The sequence below is a fragment of the Gadus chalcogrammus genome, chromosome 7, assembly GCF_026213295.1.
Source record: "Gadus chalcogrammus isolate NIFS_2021 chromosome 7, NIFS_Gcha_1.0, whole genome shotgun sequence".
NCBI lineage: Eukaryota > Metazoa > Chordata > Actinopteri > Gadiformes > Gadidae > Gadus > Gadus chalcogrammus.
In genome coordinates, this window is record NC_079418.1 from 12,715,405 (window position 1) to 12,742,495 (window position 27,091).

Here is a 27,091-nt window from a genome sequence, read left to right on the forward strand (position 1 = left end):
CGGCTCTTCGTGGCCATGTTGTGCCGCTGCCATTAAACGATGATTTCCACGTTTCAGTTGTAAAGTATACATACGCCACTCGCACCACATCCTAACTGATGCATTCGATTTCTGCGTAATGTCTAAAATATCTGAAAATATGGGAGGCCTTGAATTATGCAATCAAACTACAAAAAGACAATTAACAAAGAAAGTTTGAAACAAAATATAATCAAATTCAATTTTTAACAGAATTCCCATATGGTCTAGCGGTTAGGATTCCTGGTTTTCACCCAGGTGGCCCGGGTTCGACTCCCGGTATGGGAACTAGTCATTTAAGGTAGGCCCTGGTCACCTATCGTTATCATGCTGTTGTGCGACGATGAAAAGAAGATATCCACATGACCGTTGTAGGCCTACTGTATACTAACGGACTCAACTTGCACCACACCCTTCTGTTGTGGTGAGTGTACGCTCATGTGTGTAATATGTCCAATATACAAAAGTATTGGGCACCTTGAATAATTACACAACTTTAATAGCGTTAATGTAGTCCCATATGGTCTAGCGGTAAGGATTTCTGGTTTTCACCCAGGCGGCCCGGGTTTGACTCCCGGTATGGGAACATGTACCTTTAGGTACGTCTGCTGTGGGGCTGCCATTAAACGAAGCTTTCCGCTTGTCAGTTGTAATGTATACATGCACCACAACCTACAGATGCAGAAGCTCTGCTGCGTAGTATGTAAAATTTCAGAAATTATTAGGGGCCTTGAATCACGCAATTACATTACAATTAACAAAGTAAGTTAGAAACAAAAAATATTCAAATTCAGAAATAATAACTTTAGGAGAGTTATTAAAGTCCCATATGGTCTAGCGGTTAGGATTCCTGGTTTTCACCCAGGCGGCCCGGGTTCGACTCCCGGTATGGGAACTAGAAATTTTAGGTACGGCTCTTCATGGCCATGTTGTGCCGCTGCCATTAAACGATGATTTCCACGTGTCAGTTGTAAAGTATACATACGCCACTCGCACCACATCCTACTGATGTATTCGATTTTCTGCGTAATATCTAAAATATCTGAAAATATCTGAAAATATGGGAGGCCTTGAATTATGCAATCAAACTACAAAAAGACAATTAACAAAGAAAGTTTGAAACAAAATATAATCAAATTCAATTTTTAACAGAATTCCCATATGGTCTAGCGGTTAGGATTCATGGTTTTCACCCAGGTGGCCCGGGTTCGACTCCCGGTATGTGAACTAGTCATTTAAGGTATGCCCTGGTCACCTATCGTTATCATGCTGTTGTGCGACGATGAAAAGAAGATATCCACATGACCGTTGTAGACCTACTGTATACTAACGGACTCAACTTGCACCACACCCTTCTGTTGTGGTGAGCGTACGCTCATGTGTGTAATATGTCCAATATACAAATGTATTGGGCACCTTGAATAATTACATAACTTTAATAGCGTTAATGTAGTCCCATATGGTCTAGCGGTAAGGATTTCTAGTTTTCACCCAGGAGGCCCGGGTTCGACTCCCGGTATGGGAACATGTGCCTTTAGGTACGTCTGCTGTGGGGCTGCCATTAAACAAAGCTTTCCGCTTGTCAGTTGTAATGTATACATACTCCACTCGCACCACAACCGCAGATGCAGAAGCTCTTCTGCGTAGTATGTAAAATTTCAGAAATTATTGGGGGCCTTGAATCACGCAATTACACTACGATTAACAAAGTAAGTTAGAAACAAAAAATATTCAAATTCAGAAATAATAACTTTAGGAGAGTTATTAAAGTCCTATATGGTCTAGCGGTTCGGATTCATGGTTTTCACCCAGGCGGCCCGGGTTCGACTCCCGGTATGGGAACTAGAAATTTTAGGTACGGCTCTTCGTGGCCATGTTGTGCCGCTGCCATCAAACGATGATTTCCGCGTGTCAGTTGTAAAGTATACATACGCCACTCGCACCACATCCTACAGATGCATAAGATTTTCTGCGTAATATCAAAAATTTCTGAAAATATGGGAGGTCTTGAATTATGCAATCAAACTACAAAAAGACAATTAACAAAGAAAGTTTGAAACAAAATATAATCAAATTCAATTTTTAACAGAATTCCCATATGGTCTAGCGGTTAGGATTCATGGTTTTCACCCAGGTGGCCCGGGTTCGACTCCCGGTATGTGAACTAGTCATTTAAGGTATGCCCTGGTCACCTATCGTTATCATGCTGTTGTGCGACGATGAAAAGAAGATATCCACATGACCGTTGTAGACCTACTGTATACTAACGGACTCAACTTGCACCACACCCTTCTGTTGTGGTGAGCGTACGCTCATGTGTGTAATATGTCCAATATACAAATGTATTGGGCACCTTGAATAATTACATAACTTTAATAGCGTTAATGTAGTCCCATATGGTCTAGCGGTAAGGATTTCTGGTTTTCACCCAGGAGGCCCGGGTTCGACTCCCGGTATGGGAACATGTACCTTTAGGTACGTCTGCTGTGGGGCTGCCATTAAACGAAGCTTTCCGCTTGTCAGTTGTAATGTATACATACTCCACTCGCACCACAACCTACAGATGCAGAAGCTCTTCTGCGTAGTATGTAAAATTTCAGAAATTATTGGGGGCCTTGAATCACGCAATTACACTACGATTAACAAAGTAAGTTAGAAACAAAAAATATTCAAATTCATAAATAATAACTTTAGGAGAGTTATTAAAGTCCTATATGGTCTAGCGGTTCGGATTCATGGTTTTCACCCAGCCGGCCCGGGTTCGACTCCCGGTATGGGAACTAGAAATTTTAGGTACGGCTCTTTGTGGCCATGTTGTGCCGCTGCCATCAAACGATGATTTCCGCCTGTCAGTTGTAAAGTATACATACGCCACTCGCACCACATCCTACAGATGCATAAGATTTTCTGCGTAATATCTAAAATTTCTGAAAATATGGGAGGTCTTGAATTATGCAATCAAACTACAAAAAGACAATTAACAAAGAAAGTTTGAAACAAAATATAATCAAATTCAATTTTTAACAGAATTCCCATATGGTCTAGCGTTTAGGATTCCTGGTTTTCACCCAGGTGGCCCGGGTTCGACTCCCGGTATGAGAACTAGTCATTTAAGGTAGGCCCTGGTCACCTATCGTTATCATGCTGTTGTGCGACGATGAAAAGAAGATATCCACATGACCGTTGTAGGCCTACTGTATACTAACGGACTCAACTTGCACCACACCCTTCTGTTGTGGTGAGTGTACGCTCATGTGTGTAATATGTCCAATATACAAAAGTATTGGGCACCTTGAATAATTACACAACTTTAATAGCGTTAATGTAGTCCCATATGGTCTAGCGGTAAGGATTTCTGGTTTTCACCCAGGCGGCCGGGGTTTGACTCCCGGTATGGGAACATGTACCTTTAGGTACGTCTGCTGTGGGGCTGCCATTAAACGAAGCTTTCCGCTTGTCAGTTGTAATGTATACATACTCCACTCGCACCACAACCTACAGATGCAGAAGCTCTTCTGCGTAGTATGTAAAATTTCAGAAATTATTGGGGGCCTTGAATCACGCAATTACACTACAATTAACAAAGTAAGTTAGAAACAAAAAATATTCAAATTCAGAAATAATAACTTTAGGAGAGTTATTAAAGTCCCATATGGTCTAGCGGTTAGGATTCGTGGTTTTCACCCAGGCGGCCCGTGTTCGACTCCCGGTATGGGAACTAGAAATTTTAGGTACGGCTCTTTGTGGCCATGTTGTGCCGCTGCCATTAACCGATGATTTCCGCGTGTCAGTTGTAAAGTATACATACGCCACTCGCACCACATCCTACTGATGCATTCGATTTTCTGCATAATATCTAAAATATCTGAAAATATGGGAGGCCTTGAATTATGCAATCAAACTACAAAAAGACAATTAACAAAGAAAGTTTGAAACAAAATATAATCAAATTCAATTTTTTACAGAATTCCCATATGGTCTAGCGGTTAGGATTCCTGGTTTTCACCCAGGTGGCCCGGGTTCGACTCCCGGTATGAGAACTAGTCATTTAAGGTAGGCCCTGGTCACCTAACGTTATCATGCTGTTGTGCGACGATGAAACGGAGATATCCACATGACCGTTGTCTGCCTACTGTAAACTAACGGACTCAACTTGCACCACACCCTTCTGTTGTGGTGAGCGTATGCTCATGTGTGTATTATGTCCAATATACAAAAGTATTGGGCACCTTGAATAATTACACAACTTTAATTGTGTAAACATAGTCCCTTATGGTCTAGCGGTTAGGATTTCTGGTTTTCACCCAGGCGGCCCGGGTTTGACTCCCGGTATGGGAACATGTACCTTTAGGTACGTCTGCTGTGGGGCTGCCATTAAACGATGCTTTCCGCTTGTCAGTTGTAATGTATACATGCACCACAACCTACAGATGCAGAAGCTCTGCTGCGTAGTATGTAACATTTCAGAAATTATTAGGGGCCTTGAATCACGCAATTACATTACAATTAACGAAGTAAGTTAGAAACAAAAAATATTCAAATTCAGAAATAATAACTTTAGGAGAGTTATTAAAGTCCCATATGGTCTAGCGGTTAGGATTCCTGGTTTTCACCCAGGCGGCCCGGGTTCGACTCCCGGTATGGGAACTAGAAATTTTAAGTACGGCTCTTCGTGGCCATGTTGTGCCGCTGCCATTAAACGATGATTTCCAAGTGTCAGTTGTAAAGTATACATACGCCACTCGCACCAAATCCTACTGATGCATTCGATTTTCTGCGTAATATCTAAAATATCTGAAAATATCTGAAAATATGGGAGGCCTTGAATTATGCAATCAAACTACAAAAAGACAATTAACAAAGAAAGTTTGAAACAAAATATAATCAAATTCAATTTTTAACAGAATTCCCATATGGTCTAGCGGTTAGGATTCCTGGTTTTCACCCAGGTGGCCCGGGTTCGACTCCCGGTATGGGAACTAGTCATTTAAGGTAGGCCCTGGTCACCTATCGTTATCATGCTGTTGTGCGACGATGAAAAGAAGATATCCACATGACCGTTGTAGGCCTACTGTATACTAACGGACTCAACTTGCACCAAACCCTTCTGTTGTGGTGAGTGTACGCTCATGTGTGTAATATGTCCAATATACAAAAGTATTGGGCACCTTGAATAATTACACAACTTTAATAGCGTTAATGTAGTCCCATATGGTCTAGCGGTAAGGATTTATGGTTTACACCCAGGCGGCCGGGGTTTGACTCCCGGTATGGGAACATGTACCTTTAGGTACGTCTGCTGTGGGGCTGCCATTAAACGAAGCTTTCCGCTTGTCAGTTGTAATGTATACATGCACCACAACCTACAGATGCAGAAGCTCTGCTGCGTAGTATGTAAAATTTCAGAAATTATTAGGGGCCTTGAATCACGCAATTACATTACAATTAACAAAGTAAGTTAGAAACAAAAAATATTCAAATTCAGAAATAATAACTTTAGGAGTGTTATTAAAGTCCCATATGGTCTAGCGGTTAGGATTCCTGGTTTTCACCCAGGCGGCCCGGGTTCGACTCCCGGTATGGGTACTAGAAATTTTAGGTACGGCTCTTCGTGGCCATGTTGTGCCGCTGCCATTAAACGATGATTTCCACGTGTCAGTTGTAAAGTATACATACGCCACTCGCACCACATCCTACTGATGCATTCGATTTTCTGCGTAATATCTAAAATATCTGAAAATATCTGAAAATATGGGAGGCCTTGAATCATGCAATCAAACTACAAAAAGACAATTAACAAAGAAAGTTTGAAACAAAATATAATCAAATTCAATTTTTAACAGAATTCCCATATGGTCTAGCGGTTAGGATTCCTGGTTTTCACCCAGGTGGCCCGGGTTCGACTCCCGGTATGGGAAGTAGTCATTTAAGGTAGGCCCTGGTCACATATCGTTATCATGCTGTTGTGCGACGATGAAACGAAGATATCCACATGACCGTTGTAGGCCTACTGTATACTAACGGACTTAACTTGCACCACACCCTTCTGTTGTGGTGAGCGTACGCTCATGTGTGTAATATGTCCAATATACAAAAGTATTGGGCACCTTGAATAATTACACAACTTTCATAGCGTTAATGTAGTCCCATATGGTCTAGCGGTAAGGATTTCTGGTTTTCACCCAGGCGGCCGGGGTTTGACTCCCGGTATGGGAACATGTACCTTTAGGTACGTCTGCTGTGGGGCTGCCATTAAACGAAGCTTTCCGCTTGTCAGTTGTAATGTATACATACTCCACTCGCACCACAACCTACAGATGCAGAAGCTCTTCTGCGTAGTATGTAAAATTTCAGAAATTATTGGGGGCCTTGAATCACGCAATTACACTACAATTAACAAAGTAAGTTAGAAACAAAAAATATTCAAATTCAGAAATAATAACTTTAGGAGAGTTATTAAAGTCCCATATGGTCTAGCGGTTAGGATTCGTAGTTTTCACCCAGGCGGCCCGGGTTCGACTCCCGGTATGGGAACTAGAGATATTTGGTACGGCTCTTCGTGGCCATGTTGTGCCGCTGCCATTAAACGATGATTTCCACGTGTCAGTTGTAAAGTATACATACGCCACTCGCACCACATCCTACTGATGCATTCGATTTTCTGCGTAATATCTAAAATATCTGAAAATATGGGAGGCCTTGAATTATGCAATCAAACTACAAAAAGACAATTAACAAAGAAAGTTTGAAACAAAATATAATCAAATTCAATTTTTAACAGAATTCCCATATGGTCTAGCGGTTAGGATTCCTGGTTTTCACCCAGGTGGCCCGGGTTCGACTCCAGGTATGGGAACTAGTCATTTAAGGTAGGCCCTGGTCACATATCGTTATCATGCTGTTGTGCGACGATGAAACGAAGATATCCACATGACCGTTGTAGGCCTACTGTATACTAACGGACTTAACTTGCACCACACCCTTCTGTTGTGGTGAGCGTACGCTCATGTGTGTAATATGTCCAATATACAAAAGTATTGGGCACCTTGAATAATTACACAACTTTCATAGCGTTAATGTAGTCCCATATGGTCTAGCGGTAAGGATTTCTGGTTTTCACCCAGGCGGCCGGGGTTTGACTCCCGGTATGGGAACATGTACCTTTAGGTACGTCTGCTGTGGGGCTGCCATTAAACGAAGCTTTCCGCTTGTCAGTTGTAATGTATACATACTCCACTCGCACCACAACCTACAGATGCAGAAGCTCTTCTGCGTAGTATGTAAAATTTCAGAAATTATTGGGGGCCTTGAATCACGCAATTACACTACAATTAACAAAGTAAGTTAGAAACAAAAAATATTCAAATTCAGAAATAATAACTTTAGGAGAGTTATTAAAGTCCCATATGGTCTAGCGGTTAGGATTCGTAGTTTTCACCCAGGCGGCCCGGGTTCGACTCCCGGTATGGGAACTAGAGATATTTGGTACGGCTCTTCGTGGCCATGTTGTGCCGCTGCCATTAAACGATGATTTCCACGTGTCAGTTGTAAAGTATACATACGCCACTCGCACCACATCCTACTGATGCATTCGATTTTCTGCGTAATATCTAAAATATCTGAAAATATGGGAGGCCTTGAATTATGCAATCAAACTACAAAAAGACAATTAACAAAGAAAGTTTGAAACAAAATATAATCAAATTCAATTTTTAACAGAATTCCCATATGGTCTAGCGGTTAGGATTACTGGTTTTCACCCAGGTGGCCTGGGTTCGACTCCAGGTATGGGAACTAGTCATTTAAGGTAGGCCCTGGTCACATATCGTTATCATGCTGTTGTGCGACGATGAAACGAAGATATCCACATGACCGTTGTAGGCCTACTGTATACTAACGGACTTAACTTGCACCACACCCTTCTGTTGTGGTGAGCGTACGCTCATGTGTGTATTATGTCCAATATACAAAAGTATTGGGCACCTTGAATAATTACACAACTTTAATTGTGTAAATATAGTCCCATGTGGTCTAGCGGTTAGGATTTCTGGTTTTCACCCAGGGGGCCCGGGTTCGACTCCCGGTATGGGAACATGTACCTATAGGTACGTCTGCTGTGGGGCTGCCATTAAACGATGCTTTCCGCTTGTCAGTTGTAATGTATACATGCACCACTCGCACCACAACCTACAGATGCAGAAGCTCTTCTGCGTAGTATGTAAAATTTCAGAAATTATTGGGGGCCTTGAATCACGCAATTACACTACAATTAACAAAGTAAGTTAGAAACAAAAAATATTCAAATTCAGAAATAATAACTTTAGGAGAGTTATTACAATCCCATATGGTCTAGCGGTTAGGATTCGTGGTTTTCACCCAGGCGGCCCGGGTTCGACTCCCGGTATGGGAACTAGAAATTTTAGGTACGGCTCTTCGTGGCCATGTTGTGCCGCTGCCATTAAACGATGATTTCCACGTGTCAGTTGTAAAGTATACATACGCGACTCGCACCACATCCTACTGATGCATTCGATTTTCTGCGTAATATCTAAAATATCTGAAAATATGGGAGGCCTTGAATTATGCAATCAAACTACAAAAAGACAATTAACAAAGAAAGTTTGAAACAAAATATAATCAAATTCAATTTTTAACAGAATTCCCATATGGTCTAGCGGTTAGGATTACTGGTTTTCACCCAGGTGGCCTGGGTTCGACTCCAGGTATGGGAACTAGTCATTTAAGGTAGGCCCTGGTCACCTATCGTTATCATGCTGTTGTGCGACGATGAAACGAAGATATCCACATGACCGTTGTCTGCCTACTGTATACTAACGGACTCAACTTGCACCACACCCTTCTGTTGTGGTGAGCGTACGCTCATGTGTGTATTATGTCCAATATACAAAAGTATTGGGCACCTTGAATAATTACACAACTTTAATTGTGTAAATATAGTCCCATGTGGTCTAGCGGTTAGGATTTCTGGTTTTCACCCAGGGGGCCCGGGTTCGACTCCCGGTATGGGAACATGTACCTATAGGTACGTCTGCTGTGGGGCTGCCATTAAACGATGCTTTCCGCTTGTCAGTTGTAATGTATACATGCACCACTCGCACCACAACCTACAGATGCAGAAGCTCTTCTGCGTAGTATGTAAAATTTCAGAAATTATTGGGGGCCTTGAATCACGCAATTACACTACAATTAACAAAGTAAGTTAGAAACAAAAAATATTCAAATTCAGAAATAATAACATTAGGTGAGTTATCAAAGTCCTATATGGTCTAGCGGTTAGGATTCCTGGTTTTCACCCAGGCCGCCCGGTTTCGACTCCCAGTATGGGAACTAGAAATTTTAGGTACGGCTCTTCGTGGCCATGTTGTGCCGCTGCCATTAAACGATGATTTCCACGTGTCAGTTGTAAAGTATACATACGCGACTCGCACCACATCCTACTGATGCATTCGATTTTCTGCGTAATATCTAAAATATCTGAAAATATGGGAGGCCTTGAATTATGCAATCAAACTACAAAAAGACAATTAACAAAGAAAGTTTGAAACAAAATATAATCAAATTCAATTTTTAACAGAATTCCCATATGGTCTAGCGGTTAGGATTACTGGTTTTCACCCAGGTGGCCTGGGTTCGACTCCAGGTATGGGAACTAGTCATTTAAGGTAGGCCCTGGTCACCTATCGTTATCATGCTGTTGTGCGACGATGAAAAGAAGATATCCACATGACTGTTGTAGGCCTACTGTATACTAACGGACTCAACTTGCACCACACCCTTCTGTTGTGGTGAGCGTACGCTCATGTGTGTAATATGTCCAATATACACAAGTATTGGGCACCTTGAATAATTACACAACTTTAATAGTGTTAATGTAGTCCCATATGGTCTAGCGGTAAGGATTTCTGGTTTTCACCCAGGCGGCCCGGGTTTGACTCCGGGTATGGGAACATGTACCTTTAGGTACGTCTGCTGTGGGGCTGCCATTAAACGAAGCTTTCCGCTTGTCAGTTGTAATGTATACATACTCCACTCGCACCACAACCTACAGATGCAGAAGCTCTTCTGCGTAGTATGTAAAATTTCAGAAATTATTGGGGGCCTTGAATCACGCAATTACACTACAATTAACAAAGTAAGTTAGAAACAAAAAATATTCAAATTCAGAAATAATAACTTTAGGAGAGTTATTAAAGTCCCATATGGTCTAGCGGTTAGGATTCGTGGTTGTCACCCAGGAGGCCCGTGTTCGACTCCCGGTATGGGAACTAGAAATTTTAGGTACGGCTCTTCGTGGCCATGTTGTGCCGCTGCCATTAAACGATGATTTCCGCGTGTCAGTTGTAAAGTATACATACGCCACTCGCACCACATCCTACTGATGCATTCGATTTTCTGCATAATATCTAAAATATCTTAAAATATGGGAGGCCTTGAATTATGCAATCAAACTACAAAAAGACAATTAACAAAGAAAGTTTGAAACAAAATATAATCAAATTCAATTTTTTACAGAATTTCCATATGGTCTAGCGGTAAGGATTCCTCGTTTTCATCCAGGTGGCCCGGGTTCGACTCACGGTATGGGAACTAGTCATTTAAGGTAGGCCCTGGTCACCTATCGTTATCATGCTGTTGTGCGACGATGAAACGAAGATATCCACATGACCGTTGTCTGCCTACTGTATACTAACGGACTCAACTTGCACCACACCCTTCTGTTGTGGTGAGCGTACGCTCATGTGTGTATTATGTCCAATATACAAAAGTATTGGGCACCTTGAATAATTACACAACTTTAATTGTGTAAATATAGTCCCATATGGTCTAGCGGTTAGGATTTCTGGTTTTCACCCAGGCGGCCCGGGTTCGACTCCCGGTATGGGAACATGTACCTATAGGTACGTCTGCTGTGGGGCTGCCATTAAACGATGCTTTCCGCTTGTCAGTTGTAATGTATACATGCACCACAACCTACAGATGCAGAAGCTCTGCTGCGTAGTATGTAAAATTTCAGAAATTATTAGGGGCCTTGAATCACGGAATTACACTACAATTAACAAAGTAAGTTAGAAACAAAAAATATTCAGAAATAATAACTTTAGGTGAGTTATTAAAGTCCCATATGGTCTAGCGGTTAGGATTCCTGGTTTTCACCCAGGTGGCCCGGGTTCGACTCCCGGTATGGGAACTAGAAATTTTAGGTACGGCTCTTCGTGGCCATGTTGTGCCGCTGCCATTAAACGATGATTTCCACGTTTCAGTTGTAAAGTATACATACGCCACTCGCACCACATCCAACTGATGCATTCGATTTTCTGCGTAATATCTAAAATATCTGAAAATATGGGAGGCCTTGAATTATGCAATCAAACTACAAAAAGACAATTAACAAAGAAAGTTTGAAACAAAATATAATCAAATTCAATTTTTAACAGAATTCCCATATGGTCTAGCGGTTAGGATTCCTGGTTTTCACCCAGGTGGCCCGGGTTCGACTCCCGGTATGGGAAGTAGTCATTTAAGGTAGGCCCTGGTCACCTATCGTTATCATGCTGTTGTGCGACGATGAAACGAAGATATCCACATGACCGTTGTAGGCCTACTGTATACTAACGGACTTAACTTGCACCACACCCTTCTGTTGTGGTGAGCGTACGCTCATGTGTGTAATATGTCCAATATACAAAAGTATTGGGCACCTTGAATAATTACACAACTTTAATTGTGTTAATGTAGTCCCATATGGTCTAGCGGTAAGGATTTCTGGTTTTCACCCAGGCGGCCCGGGTTTGACTCCCGGCATGGGAATATGTACCTTTAGTCTGCTGTCTGCTGTGGGGCTGCCATTAAACGAAGCTTTCCGCTTGTCAGTTGTAATGTATACATACTCCACTCGCACCACAACCTACAGATGCAGAAGCTCTTTTGCGTAGTATGTAACATTTCAGAAATTATTGGGGGCCTTGAATCACGCAATTGCACTACAATTAACAAAGTAAGTTAGAAACAAAAAATATTCAAATTCAGAAATAATAACTTTAGGAGAGTTATTAAAGTCCCATATGGTCTAGCGGTTAGGATTCGTGGTTTTCACCCAGGCGGCCCGGGTTCGACTCCCGGTATGGGAACTAGAAATTTTAGGTACGGCTCTTCGTGGCCATGTTGTGCCGCTGCCATTAAACGATGATTTCCGCGTGTCAGTTGTAAAGTATACATACGCCACTCGCACCACATCCTACTGATGCATTCGATTTTCTGCATAATATCTAAAATATCTGAAAATATGGGAGGTCTTGAATTATGCAATCAAACTACAAAAAGACAATTAACAAAGAAAGTTTGAAACAAAATATAATCAAATTAAATGTTTTACAGAATTCCCATATGGTCTAGCGGTTAGGATTCCTGGTTTTCACCCAGGTGGCCCGGGTTCGACTCCCAGTATGGGAACTAGTCATTTAAGGTAGGCCCTGGTCACCTATCATTATGATGCTGTTGTGCGACGATGAAACGAAGATATCCACATGACCGTTGTCTGCCTACTGTAAGCTAACGGACTCAACTTGCACCACACCCATCTGTTGTGGTGAGCGTACGCTCATGTGTGTATTATGTCCAATATACAAAAGTATTGGGCACCTTGAATAATTACACAACTTTAATTGTGTAAATATAGTCCCATATGGTCTAGCGGTTAGGATTTCTGGTTTTCACCCAGGCGGCCCGGGTTCGACTCCCGGTATGGGAACATGTACCTATAGGTACATCTGCTGTGGGGCTGCCATTAAACGATGCTTTCCGCTTGTCAGTTGTAATGTATACATGCACCACAACCTACAGATGCAGAAGCTCTGCTGCGTAGTATGTAAAATTTCAGAAATTATTAGGGGCCTTGAATCACGCAATTACACTACAATTAACAAAGTAAGTTAGAAACAAAAAATATTCAAATTCAGAAATAATAACTTTAGGAGAGTTATTAAAGTCCCATATGGTCTAGCGGTTAGGATTCCTGGTTTTCACCCAGGCGGCCCGGGTTCGACTCCCGGTATGGGAACTAGAAATTTAAGGTAGGCCCTCGTTACCTATCGTTATCATGCTGTTGTGCGACGATGAAAAGAAGATATCCACATGACCGTTGTAGGCCTACTGTATACTAACGGACTCAACTTGCACCACACCCTTCTGTTGTGGTGAGCGTACGCTCATGTGTGTAATATGTCCAATATACAAAAGTATTGGGCACCTTGAATAATTACACAACTTTTATAGTGTTAATGTAGTCCGATATGGTCTAGCGGTAAGGATTTCTGGTTTTCACCCAGGCGGCCGGGGTTTGACTCCCGGTATGGGAACATGTACCTTTAGGTACGTCTGCTGTGGGGCTGCCATTAAACGAAGCTTTCCGCTTGTCAGTTGTAATGTATACATACTCCAATCGCACCACAACCTACAGATGCAGAAGCTCTTCTGCGTAGTATGTACAATTTCAGAAATTATTGGGGGCCTTGAATCACGCAATTACACTACAATTAACAAAGTAAGTTAGAAACAAAAAATATTCAAATTCAGAAATAATAACTTTAGGTGATTTATTAAAGTCCAATATGGTCTAGCGGTTAGGATTCCTGGTTTTCACCCAGGTGGCCCGGGTTCGACTCCCGGTATGGGAACTATAAATTTTAGGTACGGCTCTTCGTGGCCATGTTGTGCCGCTGCCATTAAACGATGATTTCCGCGTGTCAGTTGTAAAGTATACACACGCCACTCGCACCACATCCTACTGATGCATTCGATTTTCTGCGTAATATCTAAAATATCTGAAAATATGGGAGGCCTTGAATTATGCAATCAAACTACAAAAAGACAATTAACATAGAAAGTTTGGAACAAAATATAATCAAATTCAATTTTTAACAGAATTCCCATATGGTCTAGCGGTTAGGATTCCTGGTTTTCACCCAGGTGGCCGGGGTTCGTCTCCCGGTATGGGAAGTAGTCATTTAAGGTAGGCCCTGGTCACCTATCGTTATCATGCTGTTGTGCGACGATGAAACGAAGATATCCACATGACCGTTGTAGGCCTACTGTATACTAACGGACTGAACTTGCACCACACCCATCTGTTGTGGTGAGCGTACGCTCATGTGTGTAATATGTCTAATATACAAAAGTATTGGGCACCTTGAATAATTACACAACTTTAATTGTGTTAATGTAGTCCCATATGGTCTAGCGGTAAGGATTTCTGGTTTTCACCCAGGAGGCCCGGGTTCGACTCCCGGTATGGGAACATGTACCTTTAGGTACGTCTGCTGTGGGGCTGCCATTAAACGAAGCTTTCCGCTTGTCAGTTGTATTGTATACATACTCCACTCGCACCACAACCTACAGATGCAGAAGCTCTTCTGCGTAGTATGTAAAATTTCAGAAATTATTGGGGGCCTTGAATCACGCAATTACACTACAATTAACAAAGTAAGTTAGAAACAAAAAATATTCAAATTCAGAAATAATAACTTTAGGACAGTTATTAAAGTCCTATATGGTCTAGCGGTTCGGATTCATGGTTTTCACCCAGGCGGCCCGGGTTCAACTCCCGGTATGGGAACTAGAAATTTTAGGTACGGCTCTTCGTGGCCATGTTGTGCCGCTGCCATCAAACGATGATTTCCGCGAGTCAGTTGTAAAGTATACATACGCCACTCGCACCACATCCTACTGATGCATTCGATTTTCTGCGTAATATCTAACATTTCTGAAAATATGGGAGGTCTTGAATTATGCAATCAAACTACAAAAAGACAATTAACAAAGAAAGTTTGAAACAAAATATAATCAAATTCAATTTTTAACAGAATTCCCATATGCTCTAGGGGTTAGGATTACTGGTTTTCACACAGGTGGCCCGGGTTCGACTCCCGGTATGGGAACTAGTCTTTTAAGGTAGGCCCTGGTTACCTATCGTTATCATGCTGTTGTGCGACGATGAAAAGAAGATATCCACATGACCGTTGTAGGCCTACTGTATACTAACGGACTCAACTTGCACCACACCCTTCTGTTGTGGTGAGCGTACGCTCATGTGTGTAATATGTCCAATATACAAAAGTATTGGGCACCTTGAATAATTACACAACTTTAATAGTATTAATGTAGTCTGATATGGTCTAGCGGTAAGGATTTCTGGTTTTCACCCAGGCGGCCGGGGTTTGACTCCCGGTATGGGAACATGTACCTTTAGGTACGTCTGCTGTGGGGCTGCCATTAAACGAAGCTTTCCGCTTGTCAGTTGTAATGTATACATACTCCACTCGCACCACAACCTACAGATGCAGAAGCTCTTCTGCGTAGTATGTAAAATTTCAGAAATTATTGGGGGCCTTGAATCACGCAATTACACTACAATTAACAAAGTAAGTTAGAAACAAAAAATATTCAAATTCAGAAATAATAACTTTCGGTGAGTTATTAAAGTCCTATATGGTCTAGCGGTTAGGATTCCTGCTTTTCACCCAGGCGGCCCGGGTTCGACTCCCGGTATGGGAACTAGAAATTTTAGGTACGGCTCTTCGTGGCCATGTTGTGCCGCTGCCATTAAACGATGATTTCCGCGTGTCAGTTGTAAAGTTTACATACGCCACTCGCACCACATCCTACAGATGCATAAGATTTTCTGCGTAATATCTAAAATTTCTGAAAATATGGGAGGTCTTGAATTATGCAATCAAACTACAAAAAGACAATTAACAAAGAAAGTTTGAAACAAAATATAATCAAATTCAATTTAAAAAAATGTCCATATGGTCTAGCGGTTAGGATTCCTGGTTTTCACCCAGGCGGCCCGGGTTCGACTCGCGGTATGGGAACTTGACATTTTAGTTGCGGCTCTTCGTGGCCATTCTATGGCACTGCGATTAATCGAAGATATCCCCTTGTCAGTTGTGATGTATACATACTCCAGTCTCACCACAACCAACAGATGCATAAGATCTTCTGCGTAATATCAACATTTTCTGAAATTATGGGATGCCTTGAAACAGGCAATTACACTACAATAAAACAATTAACAAAGAAAGTGAGAGACAAAAAATAATACAATTCTGCAGCAAAAGTAATCCCATATGGTCTAGCGGTTAGGAATCCTGGTTTGCACCCAGGCGGCCCGGGTTCGACTCCCGGTATGGGAACTAGTGGTATTAGGTGCATCTCTTCGTGGCCATGTTGTGTCGCTGCCATTAAACGAAGATTTCTGCATGTCAGTTGTATAGTATACATACGCCACTCGCACCACATGTGTGTAATATGTCCAATATACGAAAGTATTGGGTACCTTAAATTATGCAATTAAACTAAAATAAAACAATTAATAAGGAAAGTTAGAAACAAAAAATAATCAACGTCGGCAATAAAACTTTAAATGTGTTAATGTAGTCCCATATGGTCTAGCGGTAAGGATTCCTGGTTTTCACCCCGGCGTCCCGGGTTTGACTCCCAGTATGGGAAAATGTTCTTTTAGGTGCATCTGCTGTGGTGCTTCCATTAAACTAAGTTTTCCTCTTGTCAGTTGTAATGTATACATACTCCACTCGCACCACAACCTACAGATGAAAACAAAGAAAGTTTGAAACAAAATATGATCAAATTCAATTATTAAAAGAATTCACATATGGTCTAGTGGTTAGGATTCCTGGTTTTCACCCAGGCGGGCCGGTTTCGACTCCCGGTATGGGAACTAGTCATTTTAGGTAGGCCCTGGTCACCTATCGTTACCATGCTGTTGTGCGACAATGAAACGAAGATATCCACATGACCGTTGTAGGCCTACTGTATACAAACGGACTCAACTTGCACCACACCCTTCTGTTGTGGTGAGCGTACGCTCATGTGTGTAATATGTCCAATATACGAAAGTATTGGGCACCTTGAATCATGCAATTAAACTACAATAAAACAATTAATAACGAAAGATAGAAACAAAAAATAATCAAGGTCGGCAATAATAACTTTAAAAATGTTCATCAAGTCCAATATGGTCTAGCGCAGTCATACTCAAGTAGCGGCCCGCGGGCCTTTTGTGGCCCGCGAGGTGTCTATTAATGGCCCTCGAGCTGTTTTGAAAAGTTTTTTTAATTATTAAAAAAAAATAAAAAAATCGTGCTGGGCGCTCTTATTTTGAAACTGCGCGCCGCGATCTCAATACGAGGCTGGGGGTTGCAACGATAAACAGATAGCACTCCAGCCCACAGACCGCTCCAGCCCTCCCAAACTCGAGGCAGACAGTCCATCTCAGCAGCAGTCAAGGCCGATTTAGGGTCGTTTTCGACGCAGAGACGTAAGCACGTAATTTACACAAGGGACTTGTTTTAGACAAGTTTTGATTTACGGTTCCTTTAAGGTTCCTTAAGGATTGCGCGTGTTGCAAGGGGATTCTCCGCCAGAACAGTAGGGGGAGCAACAAACGAATCTGTGGGCGTGGAAGTGGAAATCGCTGGCTTGTTTATATTTATAATTATCATAATACGTTCTTGTGTTTTCTTCTTCTCCTTCTTCAAAATTCTTCATTCGCTTCTGTCACAGCCTTTTAAAAATGGCGCTATTATGCTGTAAAACCGGAAATGTGAGACTCCTGAAAGGATGTGGTTAGCTGGCCAATCACAGTCTTTGCGAGCTGCGTAGGGCCGTAGTGTTTTAGTCGCATAGTCAGGAATTTTGGCCGACGCACTTAAGCACGTAAGGGGGGATATTTTACCGCGCAAGGGGGGGTTATGTATCTTACGTGCTTACGCGTTACGTCTAAAACAGAGCATATATCGGCCTCAGTCACACGTATACCGACCGGCCCCTTGAGTCACTGAAAACATTTTTTGTGGCCCCTCATCATTTCTACTTGAGTACCCCTGGTCTAGCGGTTAGGATTCCTGGTCGGAGCAGGTTTTGCGCAGATTAAGTTTAATGATAACCCGGTTTTGCTCAGGGTATTTAGGGTTCACCACAGCTTTTACGTGATCACAATGGAATTCCCTTTTGACGAGAGGCCGGTTGATATCGGAGCGCAAATAATTCGGGCAATTCACAGAGAGAGATTAATTAGACCACGGCTCGACACCCACATGAAAAAATTCTATAGTTTACTATAGTAAATAAACTATAGTATACCCTATACATACTATAGTATACTACAGAAAATTCTATAGTTTACTATAGTAAATAAACTACAGTACATATACTATAGTAAATATTGTAGTGTTTTTGAACCTTACTATAGTAGTTTTACTACAGTAAACTACAGAAAACTGCAGTTTTATTACTACAGTATACCACATATATACTACTACAGTAAACTATAGTATACTACAGAAAACTGCAGTTTTATTACTACAGTATACTACTACAGTTTACTACATAAACTACAATCTACTGAAGTAAATTACAGAACTTTTATTATGCTTTTATTTTGCTATAGAATACTACAATTACGAAACCATAGTACTATACTGCATAACAATAACTGCATTATGCAGTATTTTGTTGTTCTTTTAACTATGTAATTGTACTTTACCTAATGGATATTTTCAACTGTATCACTTTTTGTTGTTGCAATTTTTAACCATAGTGCTGTAACAATAATTCACTGCACATAAAGTAGGCTTAAAACCACCATGAACACAGTGTTTTCTACAGACTGCTAAAATACAAAAAAAATAGAACAAAAGTTTAACTTTCTTTAAACAGTTGATAATTTATTGTTTCTGAAATTTGGCAGCATTGTTCAGCTTTAGTCGTATAAATGCTTTTATGTTCGTATCAGTTACGTAGGTGAACTTCAACTTTGCAGCATCTGTGGGAATACACACACACGCACACAAACACATACACGAAAGATGAGCATGAGAATGAGGGTATCACTCAACCAACATCTTTTCTCATTTCTATATACCTACTTGTTATTTCAACAAGGTCCTGTTTGGCTAGGCCAGGTTTTCCTTCTGTGCAGCTGCTGGATGACTGGCCAGTCACTGAATGGCCTGCCATATATTCTCTGGTATACATCCCATGTAGGAGATCATTTATGAACTTCTGGGGGCTTTGGAAGTCCTTTTGGAATGACCTTTAATGCAAGTAGATAACATTACCACAAATCTACTTCAACATACAGCAGACTAGCGTCTTACCTCAATGATATATATATGCCTTTAGATTAACCGAGTGTACGGCTGATGCATTTAGAAAAACAGTGCAACTGAAACTAAGTAACTTCCTCATCCTCATCCTCATCCTCATCCGCTTATCCGGGGTCGGGTCGCGGGGGGAGCAGCTCAAGCAGGGGGCCCCAGACTTCCCTTTCCCAGGCCACATTGACCAGCTCTGACGGGGGGATCCCGAGGCGTTCCCAGGCCAGTGTTGAGATATAATCTCTCCACCTAGTCCTGGGTCTTCCCCGAGGTCTCCTCCCCACTGGACGTGCCTGAAACACCTCCCAAGGGAGGCGCCCAGTGGGCATCCTTGCCCGATGCCCGAACCACCTCAGCTGACTCCTTTCTAAGTAAAGGAGCAGCGGCTCTAATCCGAGTTCCTCACGGATGTAATTTAACTTAACCTATACAAATAACTTAACCTATACAAATAAAGTCAAACAGATTCTTACAGTGGCCCAGGGCCTCTGTTGCTGATGCTGATGATGGACCTGGTGCTGGTGATGGGTCTTCTGCTGCTGCTGCTGGAACTGCTGTTGGTGCTGGTGATAGTGTTGGTTCTGGTCTTGGTCTTGGTCTTGGTCTTGGTGTTGGTGTTGGTATTGGTGTTGTCGTTGGTCTTGGTGCTGAGCGAAGAAACTCCTCCATCTTCTGCAAAACGTCTGGCAGCACTGAGCAAAGGATTCATAATAGCCTTTTAGCTAACATGTAAAACAGAAAAACCCTTGTGTAAAAAAAAACTAAGTTTTCAACAATAGCATTACATTTCAATGTTGCTATTTTTGCCTTGAGAGAATAATTTTTCCTCTGCAGCCTGTGGTTGTTCTCCCTCAACAGCTCACAAGATGGGTGATGGCACTGAAAATAAAAATTCCATTAAAAAAACAAAACTGACTCACATACACCTGGGCAAATACAGAAGCCAGTTAGAGGGTACAAAGCTTACAGCTGATAGATTACAGGAATATATTGCTGTATCTATCCCTATACTATAGAGTTAGGAAATAAAAACTTTAATTGTAGGTAGAACATTAAGTGCAGACAGTTTATTGCATTAATGGATCTTACTTCATTCCTGGTTTCATTAATTTTGTTCAGCTGACATGATCCTATGACAAACAGAAGATGTACATAGAGTTAAGGGTTACATCAAGACTGTACAACAGAGGTCAGCAGGGGGGATGAGCCTGAGTGGGTAGACAATGCAGGCGGAACAGGAGATGAATACTCATATCTAATCTTGTTAATATGCTTAATAAATTGAAAAAGTCAAAAAAAGTCGAAATGATCTGACAGGCCAGGCAAAGCAGGCCAGTTGGCGACCCCATGGTGTACAATATGACAGACAACATTAGGCTACATCACATTACAATAATTCACTGATGTTAAGAAGCACTTCCATACAGTGAATATTTGTCCCAGAATATATGCATAGTGTTTGCCTTGGTGTAACAAAACTATTTGTCAGTATTTGGTGTGATTCAAAAAACTCTGCTTTGCTTTATTTACAACCGAAAATAATCCAACAGATTGACAGTTCTCTCCTCACCATACACCCACCACATGAAGTCAAAAGATGTCCAAGGTCATTGTCCGAGAGACACTATTGGAAGGCATATGAATGGAGGGCATTTCTTTTATTTTATTCCCCCATTATTTTGAAAACAGTTTTACCCCCGGTTTATTATAATCACTGGCTATTACTTGTCTTCTCCATCTACACACTCCTCCAGGATAATATCCAAAAAGCTGATCTTTTGCATGCTTCCTCTTGTCTTATAAGTTTTGTTGTCGAGGTACAAGAGCTTTATGGAAAATGTTATGCATATTGTTATGTTCACTGCTTAACCCATCTTAGCAACGCAGTTGACATGTGGGGTGCGCTGTGGGCCAACTCTTCATTTGTTTATGAAGACACAATTGGCACTCTTCTTGAAATGTTCAATGGTACACAGGCAGTCCCTGAACACATTTTTAAGAGATTTTTTAACACAAAAACACTAATGCACCACACTGAATTATTCAACAATGCCAGTGATGATGTCTGTGATCTTTTCAACAAACTTGTTAACAAAGACAATACAGTGTTAAAATCATACAAAGTAGGTAGTGGTGCTCGGGTTGTCGGGAATTACACAACAAGAGTAATTACAGTGGGGGAGTCCATTCTCTTTGGAAATGATATAGAGGCCAGTGTCAAAGAATTCAAGAGATGTTTCATCCACCACACTTTATACACCACTGAAATGTATGCAGCAAATTTTTAAACGCAATAATTCTTGTGTGGCTCTAAAAAACGGAGAGCATGGTAGCCTTAAATCCATACTACTTTGTAAGCTCAATTGTGGTTGCTTATCAGCATGCAAGTGTGAAGAGGCGTACCTACAAATTTTTAGATTCAAAAAGGATTCCAGACAATTAAGAATCTATGATGATTTTGCTAAGGTGAATACTGCTAAGCAAATTGTGAAGTTCAGAAAGACCCATGAAATACTTCTTTGCAAACCTAATGATATTTTGTGCAAATGCTTTTGCTACGTACACGATGAGTCAATTATTCTTATCAAGATGCCTGTATTAGAAAATGTTTAAAGTTAGTAAGGCTTCAATTGTACTCTCTTTCATTGTTATTATATTCTGGCTGTTGTAGCCTATGCATGTTGTGCATTATGTTTTATATTTATGTGTGGTTTATGTTTCTACAATAAAATCTCCACATAATACAAATATTTGGCTTATGTTTCACATATTCATTTTAGGACAAATTACAGAATAATGAAAATATATATAAAAAAAAGTATATTATAGTTAACTATAGTAATCTATACTGTACTACACTTTGTAGTGACTTACTATAGTATTTACCATAGTACACTACAATGTCTGGATAATTACTATAGTAAATCCCACACTATATTGTAGTATAGTATAGTAATCTATAGTATACTACACTTTGTAGTAACTTACTATAGTATTTACCATAGTACACTACAATGTCTGGAAAATTACTATAGTAAATCCCACACTATATTGTAGTATAGTATAGTAATCTATGGTATACTACACTGTGTAGTAACTTACTATAGTATTTACCATAGTACACTACAATGTCTGGAAAATGACTATAGTAAATCCCACACTATATTGTAGTATAGTATAGTAATCTATAGTATACTACACTGTGTAATAACTTACTATAGTATTTACCATAGTACACTGCAATGTCTGGAAAATTACTATAGTAAATCCCACACTATATTGTAGTATACTATAGTAATCTATAGTATACTACACTGTGTAGTAACTTACTATAGTATTTACCATAGTACACTACAATGTCTGGAAAATTACTATAGTAAATCCCACACTATATTGTAGTATAGTATAGTAATACTATAGTATACTACACTGTGTAGTAACTTACTATAGTATTTACCATAGTACACTACAATGTCTGGAAAATTACTATAGTAAATCCCACACTATATTGTAGTATATTATAGTATACTATAGTAATATATAGTATACTGTAGTAAATGCTGTAGTAAACGATAGTATTTTTTCCCCTGGGTACCCATAGGTGTGGTTCTGGGCGTAACGTGCAATAAACCAATGAGAGTGCCATCTCACATCCCCTTTAAGAGCCATGAGCGCTTTTGAATCTGACGAGTTGATATTTTGACAGCGCGTTTGCAGTCTCCGATGAGACAGGTGCATTACTACATGAATTTCAAACTTCAAATGGCTCAGTTTATGGCCAAATAATATGGCCTAATTCACACAGGGAATAGCGTTTTCTTCCACAACTTCAGAAACACTGAGTCTTCAAATAAATTTCGGCAAAGAAAACTTAACACACAAATGATATGCGGTAAATGTGGTTCTATTTAATGATATACGCAATGCATTAACAAACATCATTTCTCACCAGTATCGTATGCATTGTCGTTATCAGTTTGTGATAAGGATGCGTCAGGAAACAAAGTTATAAGTCCTAGAAGCCCTAACTTAATTCGAGAAAGTGAAAGATGATCTTGTGAGTTGTGTATTTCCTGGTTTGTGGCGCAATTGTTTTCTAAAACTGCAAAATAGCACCAGGGAATGTTTGCGCCAGAACACGCCTCCTCCTTTCGCCGAACCGCCCCTTGGGGCGCAAGATCATAACCCTAATTTACAGGCGCGTGGCGGTGGAGGGAAAAGAACGCGCTGCGCCTATTGCAAACTAGCAACGACACATGCGTCAGTGTAGAAAGTAAATTGCGCCGGATGCAAGACAAGGCCCCGTGGTTATGTGTATGTGAATGGGGTATGTGTGTGTGTGCGTGTTTGTGTGTGGGGGGGGTTCCTCCAACGTTACACTCCAGAGGAATTCAAGCAACTTTTTGACAGGACTTAGCATACTGAGTGAGGGTAAGATGGGCGGGCGAGAGAGCCTGACTGATAAACCCTTTCTCCAACAAAATAAGGGCGTACATGCAGGTTTTTTAGAACATAAATTCTGCTTCAAATAGGCGATTTACCCCCTCTACCATTGCCTCTTGAAAAGTATTGTTTAGAAAGCAGCATGGAGGCCAGTGAAAAGGTTACGCTGGTTACTTCTATTTTATAGCTGTTCTTTATTCGGTCTCCCGCAAAGCGCAAAATGTCCAGAAGTTCAACACACCTCGTAGCAGAGTGGAAATGATCATCTCCACCGTGTCATGTTTCCATCAATGGTGATAGGAGCTTGAGCCAATGAATATTCGTCTTCTGCACATTCATTTGTCCCGGTAATGAATGCCACTTGCAACCTTTCCCACCAAATACAAAACCAGATGTTATTGTTGTCTTGTTCAGTGGGAATGGGGAAAATGGAAAAATGTCTGTGCTGGGTGAATGTTAGACACATTACGGTGTTTCCTGTATGATAACTTATGGGTGCTGCTTTCACATTCAGTGGGTTGTCACCTCTTAGCCCAGCTAGCTGCCTGATGACATTTTTTTCCTTTATTTTTTTCAAGAACATCAGCATTTCACCGTCGAGTGGATTCAGATCTGAGCCAGTGTGTTTCACGTCTGTCTGACATTTGTTTTTCTTAATCTAGACACAATGAGTGTGTACGTTTATTTACGAAGGGATTTTTAGTCATTTAAAAATATGAACCACTCCATCACGCATGTCGGGGACGGTGATTGGTGGAGTCATGGATGAGTGAATCCTTCTCCTGCTGATGATCCTCAATATCTCTGAATTATCTCCAATGTACTTCACATGCCCCTGTTCCCTGTGCAAGGTTCTCCCAAGCATGGATGTCATCATCTATTGGCTGAATGGGCTGATTGAATACTCAAGATGGACATTTTTGGAATAATTCTTCTAATTCATCATCTTCCGGGAAAATGTATGATGCTCAAACTCTTAAATGCAATGCCTCACAACACCAGTGTTAATTGCTTTGCCTTTGTGGCAAGGTTTCTTTGTTTGTGGCCATTTCTTGCCTCCCCTCGGTTATCCCACAGGTCCCTCCCCTCCTTTGTTCTTGATTGAAACCAGGACCCCAGGAAGTCTCTCTCTGTTCCCTCTCCATTGAAAGGGGGCTGGGTAAGCTTGGGGTACCCTGTACATAGCACCCACATAGATAACCCTTATCTAAAGACACAAGGTAAGCAGTGCCAAACACACGTATGCACATATGCACATATGCTCTCTCTCTCTCTCTCTCTCCCGTTAGTGCTTAAAGTAACGTTACACAAGAGTGGTCTATCACAGGGGAGATCATTAAATGGACAAAACTATTTAATCAAACTTTGTGAAATCACAGTTGGACAATTTGTTCTTGTTACTAGCCTCCTTGTATGAAATCCAATACAAAGGGTTTGAATTCTTGTAGCTCTAGTTATTCAGGTTAAACATTTCTCCCAAATTGCTTTACATATTTTAGGAATTACATTTTCATGCAACTTTTTTGGGGGCCACTTTGTGACAGCTGCTTAATTATTATAGCATTTAACAGACCATGAAAAAACATAAAAATAATTTCCTCAGGCACTGGTGGTGTCAACTATACCTCATGGGATATGGTGCGGAAATAACTGTGCGTCAGTTGTGCACTTTTTAATGGTGCATTAAAGGTATTAATCAATGGGTCCAGACACCATCAACCCCAGGGTGGTTAAAACACCTCTTCAACCTCTCCCTAAGGCTGAAGATGGTGCCCCAGCTGTGGAAGACATCCTGCATTGTTCAGGTGCCTAAGATTGGACGTCCCATTATTCTCAAAGAATACAGGCCAGTGGTAATGATCTCGCACGTCATGGAGATCTCCGAGGGACTGGTTCTGCAGCACCTTAGGGCGCTGGTGTGCGACCCCATGGACCCACTGCAGGCGCGTACCTGGCCCAACTTAGGGTGGACAACGCCATCATTCACGTGATGCACAGGGCTTACTCACACCTGGAAAGGCCGGGGAACACAGCGACAGTCTTGTTCTGTGACTTCTCCACCTTCCAGCCTCTCCTGCTTGTGAAGAAGCGCTCAGCCATGCAGGTATAACTGCTGTGCAATTATTTATTTGGGATATATATTTACTTACGCCATTGAACATTTTGATCAGGGACAATGATTTATTTGATATCTAAGTTTTATTTCTGGCTAGCTAAAAAATAGAATTGTTTCATTATTATAATTTTCACTAGCTTTAATTGATTTACAACGCAAAAATGTAATTCAAACTATCTGTAAATTAGTTGACAAAATGTAATTAAATTAAAGATTTCTACAATGAACATATTCACTACTAAGAAATTTATTGTTGATTCAACATTTTGACTACTGACAAATGAATGCTTGAAAAGGAGTACGTTTTTTCGCCACGTGTTTCCGAAATCTCTTTCGATTTTTACTATATTTGAAGTGTCTTGCATTGAAAAGCTGCAGCATGAAAAATCAATGAGTCTTTCAAAAGCCTTTAAAATTCTGTGAAGTTTCAATTTAAGGATTTCTATGTGGTTAAAACAGAAGTTGAATTGGAACAACCCTTCAAAAAGCCAAACTGCAATATCAAGCTGCGTGGAGGAAGTCTGTGTCTGTCGGATCCACTCTTGGTCCGAGTCCGACTGTGTTACTGAAGACCTTCAAATTAAATTGAACTGCAGCACTAGGCCTTTCCAGAGCATGTGAATAAATGCACTATTCGGGATGACGGATCTCCAGAAAAGAAAAGAAAAAAAGCCTGGATTCGGGGGTTCAGTCTGTATCTGGGGGACGAGAAAGACGAACAGCAAAACACCCATGGAAACAAAGGTGTTTATATGGTTGCAACCAAGCAAGCTAGAAACATACAGAGCTCACAACAAAACGGTCGAGAAAACAATTTTTACAGGGCTCACAACAAAATGGTTGAGCAAACACATTTGTACAGAGACTATCAACATCAAGAATACCACGCAGACAAAGTTCACCCAAGGTGAACTTTCAATTTCAAAAGCATCACGGCCAAGACGGCGTCTGATTTGCAGTCTTCTTTTTCTTTCAGTTCACGCTATTCCTGAAAAGCTTGCCCAACGTTTACTTGTGTCTGGCCTCTCTGTCGGTCAGTCTCCCTTTTCTCTTCTTCTGTTCCTCCGACATTGGGTTTCTCTGTCTCTTTTTAGTCGGCTGATCTATGATGAATGTAACAATCCCTTAGTTACTTGTGTTTATATCGAGCCGGTTCCGTGTTTGGGGGTCTGTGCCGTAAAGCAATTTGTTACTTCGCGAGACCCAAGACTCCCGCGAGAGTGGGCGGCGGGTCGCCGGCAGAAACATATTCCTTTTCTCCACCAAGATGCGCAAGGGGGAGTCTAAACAACGAACAATCGAACATAAATGTATAATA

General features: G+C 41.1%; 22 non-coding genes across 22 annotated transcripts; all 22 read left to right on the forward strand.

The window, feature by feature from the left end:
* Positions 1–234: 234 nt before the first annotated feature.
* trnae-uuc (transfer RNA glutamic acid (anticodon UUC)) lies at positions 235–306 on the forward strand. Its single transcript has one exon. It is a non-coding gene; the product is annotated as a tRNA-Glu (tRNA).
* A 226-nt stretch (positions 307–532) lies between these two features.
* On the forward strand, positions 533–604 carry trnae-uuc (transfer RNA glutamic acid (anticodon UUC)). The gene has a single exon. It is a non-coding gene; the product is annotated as a tRNA-Glu (tRNA).
* A 237-nt stretch (positions 605–841) lies between these two features.
* On the forward strand, positions 842–913 carry trnae-uuc (transfer RNA glutamic acid (anticodon UUC)). The gene has a single exon. It is a non-coding gene; the product is annotated as a tRNA-Glu (tRNA).
* Positions 914–1,471: 558 nt separating this feature from the next.
* Positions 1,472–1,543, forward strand: trnae-uuc (transfer RNA glutamic acid (anticodon UUC)). The gene has a single exon. It is a non-coding gene; the product is annotated as a tRNA-Glu (tRNA).
* Positions 1,544–2,408: 865 nt separating this feature from the next.
* Positions 2,409–2,480, forward strand: trnae-uuc (transfer RNA glutamic acid (anticodon UUC)). The gene has a single exon. It is a non-coding gene; the product is annotated as a tRNA-Glu (tRNA).
* A 1,506-nt stretch (positions 2,481–3,986) lies between these two features.
* Positions 3,987–4,058, forward strand: trnae-uuc (transfer RNA glutamic acid (anticodon UUC)). The gene has a single exon. It is a non-coding gene; the product is annotated as a tRNA-Glu (tRNA).
* A 535-nt stretch (positions 4,059–4,593) lies between these two features.
* Positions 4,594–4,665, forward strand: trnae-uuc (transfer RNA glutamic acid (anticodon UUC)). The gene has a single exon. It is a non-coding gene; the product is annotated as a tRNA-Glu (tRNA).
* Positions 4,666–4,925: 260 nt separating this feature from the next.
* On the forward strand, positions 4,926–4,997 carry trnae-uuc (transfer RNA glutamic acid (anticodon UUC)). The gene has a single exon. It is a non-coding gene; the product is annotated as a tRNA-Glu (tRNA).
* A 535-nt stretch (positions 4,998–5,532) lies between these two features.
* trnae-uuc (transfer RNA glutamic acid (anticodon UUC)) lies at positions 5,533–5,604 on the forward strand. The gene has a single exon. It is a non-coding gene; the product is annotated as a tRNA-Glu (tRNA).
* Positions 5,605–5,864: 260 nt separating this feature from the next.
* trnae-uuc (transfer RNA glutamic acid (anticodon UUC)) lies at positions 5,865–5,936 on the forward strand. Its single transcript has one exon. It is a non-coding gene; the product is annotated as a tRNA-Glu (tRNA).
* Positions 5,937–6,802: 866 nt separating this feature from the next.
* Positions 6,803–6,874, forward strand: trnae-uuc (transfer RNA glutamic acid (anticodon UUC)). The gene has a single exon. It is a non-coding gene; the product is annotated as a tRNA-Glu (tRNA).
* Positions 6,875–8,038: 1,164 nt separating this feature from the next.
* trnae-uuc (transfer RNA glutamic acid (anticodon UUC)) lies at positions 8,039–8,110 on the forward strand. The gene has a single exon. It is a non-coding gene; the product is annotated as a tRNA-Glu (tRNA).
* An 866-nt stretch (positions 8,111–8,976) lies between these two features.
* trnae-uuc (transfer RNA glutamic acid (anticodon UUC)) lies at positions 8,977–9,048 on the forward strand. The gene has a single exon. It is a non-coding gene; the product is annotated as a tRNA-Glu (tRNA).
* A 1,804-nt stretch (positions 9,049–10,852) lies between these two features.
* trnae-uuc (transfer RNA glutamic acid (anticodon UUC)) lies at positions 10,853–10,924 on the forward strand. Its single transcript has one exon. It is a non-coding gene; the product is annotated as a tRNA-Glu (tRNA).
* Positions 10,925–11,155: 231 nt separating this feature from the next.
* trnae-uuc (transfer RNA glutamic acid (anticodon UUC)) lies at positions 11,156–11,227 on the forward strand. Its single transcript has one exon. It is a non-coding gene; the product is annotated as a tRNA-Glu (tRNA).
* A 250-nt stretch (positions 11,228–11,477) lies between these two features.
* trnae-uuc (transfer RNA glutamic acid (anticodon UUC)) lies at positions 11,478–11,549 on the forward strand. Its single transcript has one exon. It is a non-coding gene; the product is annotated as a tRNA-Glu (tRNA).
* Positions 11,550–12,417: 868 nt separating this feature from the next.
* On the forward strand, positions 12,418–12,489 carry trnae-uuc (transfer RNA glutamic acid (anticodon UUC)). Its single transcript has one exon. It is a non-coding gene; the product is annotated as a tRNA-Glu (tRNA).
* A 226-nt stretch (positions 12,490–12,715) lies between these two features.
* On the forward strand, positions 12,716–12,787 carry trnae-uuc (transfer RNA glutamic acid (anticodon UUC)). The gene has a single exon. It is a non-coding gene; the product is annotated as a tRNA-Glu (tRNA).
* A 237-nt stretch (positions 12,788–13,024) lies between these two features.
* trnae-uuc (transfer RNA glutamic acid (anticodon UUC)) lies at positions 13,025–13,096 on the forward strand. Its single transcript has one exon. It is a non-coding gene; the product is annotated as a tRNA-Glu (tRNA).
* Positions 13,097–13,640: 544 nt separating this feature from the next.
* Positions 13,641–13,712, forward strand: trnae-uuc (transfer RNA glutamic acid (anticodon UUC)). Its single transcript has one exon. It is a non-coding gene; the product is annotated as a tRNA-Glu (tRNA).
* A 548-nt stretch (positions 13,713–14,260) lies between these two features.
* Positions 14,261–14,332, forward strand: trnae-uuc (transfer RNA glutamic acid (anticodon UUC)). The gene has a single exon. It is a non-coding gene; the product is annotated as a tRNA-Glu (tRNA).
* A 1,825-nt stretch (positions 14,333–16,157) lies between these two features.
* On the forward strand, positions 16,158–16,229 carry trnaa-ugc (transfer RNA alanine (anticodon UGC)). Its single transcript has one exon. It is a non-coding gene; the product is annotated as a tRNA-Ala (tRNA).
* The last annotated feature ends 10,862 nt before the right edge of the window (positions 16,230–27,091 follow it).